Below are 1741 nucleotides of genomic sequence, written 5' to 3' on the forward strand. Positions count from 1 at the left end.
CTCCAGGATGCACCCCTGCCGGCGGGACTGCTGGACCAGGCGGTGACTCTGCTTAGCCATTTGAGGAACCCGCAGGCTCTTTTTCAAACCAGCTGTGTGTGTGGGTTCCAGTTCTTCCACGTCCTCCCACACTTATCTTTTGTTTTTGAAAGAGAGATCAATTTGTTGTTCCACTTATAAATGCATTCTTTGGTTGATTCTTGCATGTGCCCTAACTGGGGATCAAACCCGAAACCTTGGTGCATCCAGACAGCGCTCTAATCAACCGAACTACCCAGCCAGGGCCTTACTGTGTTGTTTTTTAAAATACTTTAAAATTGATTTCAAAGAGGAAGGGGAGAAAAGCAATAATGAGAGAGAATCACTGATCAGCTGCCTCCTGTATTTTTGAAAGAGAGATCAATTTGTTGTTCCACTCATAAATGCATTCTTTGGTTGATTCTTGCATGTGCCCTGACCGGGGAGCAAACCCGAAACCTTGGTGTATCCAGACAGCGCTCTAATCAACTGAACTACCCAGCCAGGGCCTTACTGTGTTGTTTTTTAAAATACTTTAAAATTGATTTCAAAGAGGAAGGGGAGAAAAGCAATAATGAGAGAGAATCACTGATCAGCTGCCTCCTGTACTCCCCCCACTGGGGATTGAGCTGGAAACCCAGGCATGTGCCCTGACCGGTAATCAAACTGTGACTTCCTGGTTCATAGGTCGATGCTTAACCACTGAGCCACACTGGCCAGGTCACTCAACCGATTGATCTCTCACATCACTGGCTTCTCTGTTCCTGCCCGGAAGTAGATGGAGTCGCTGTAAAGCCTCCATGGCTCCCCAGCGCTTGAAAGGAAAGAACATACTGCTCACCGCAGCCCAGTACGTGACCTTCACTGCTGCTTCCCCTCACCTCTCGGACCTCAGGGCCCTGCACCTCCCAGCTCACTCTGACCCTGCCTCGCTGGCTTCCTGGTGTTGCCCCAAACACACCAGGCAGGACCCCCTCCCCGGGCCGTTGCACCTGCTGGGCCCTCTTGTCAAAATGCTTTTCCCATAGACCAGCGGTTCTCAACCCGTGGGTCGCGACCCCTTTGGCGGTCGAACGACCCTTTCACAGGGGTCGCCTAAGACCATCCTGCATATCAGATATTTACATGACAATTCATAACAGTAGCTACATTACAGTTATGAAGGAGCAACGAAAATAATTTTATGGTTGGGTCACAACATGAGGAACTGTATTTAAAGGGCCAGAAGGTTGAGAACCACTGCCATAGACCTTCCTGTAGTCCACACGGGCCTTTCTCAGAGAGGCCTTCTCTGCCTGGCCAAGGTCAAATAGCGGCCCCCCTCCCCCATCCCCTGACCCTATCATCCTTCAGTCTTCACCACGCACCCACATGAGGGCATGTTCTTACTTGCTCACTGCCTGGCTCCCTCACCACCATGCAGCTCCCTTTGACTTTCTGCCATATCCCCAGAGCATCTGAGCTGCCACCACAGGTGCTCAAAAAAAGTTGACTGCCCCGCCAACATGGCTCAGTGGGTGAGCATTGCTCTAGGAACCAGGAGGTCACCGTTCGATTCTCAGTCAGGGCACATGCCCGGGTTGCGGGCTCCATCCCTGGTGTGGGTGTGCAGGAGGCAGCCGATTCATTCTCTTATTGATGTTCCTATCGCTCTCTCCCTCTCCCTTCTTCTCTGAAATCAATAAAAAAATTTTTTAAAAATATATTTAAAAACATATTTTAG

The sequence above is a fragment of the Myotis brandtii genome, unplaced genomic scaffold, assembly GCF_000412655.1.
Source record: "Myotis brandtii unplaced genomic scaffold, ASM41265v1 scaffold1763, whole genome shotgun sequence".
Taxonomy (NCBI): Eukaryota; Metazoa; Chordata; class Mammalia; order Chiroptera; family Vespertilionidae; genus Myotis; species Myotis brandtii.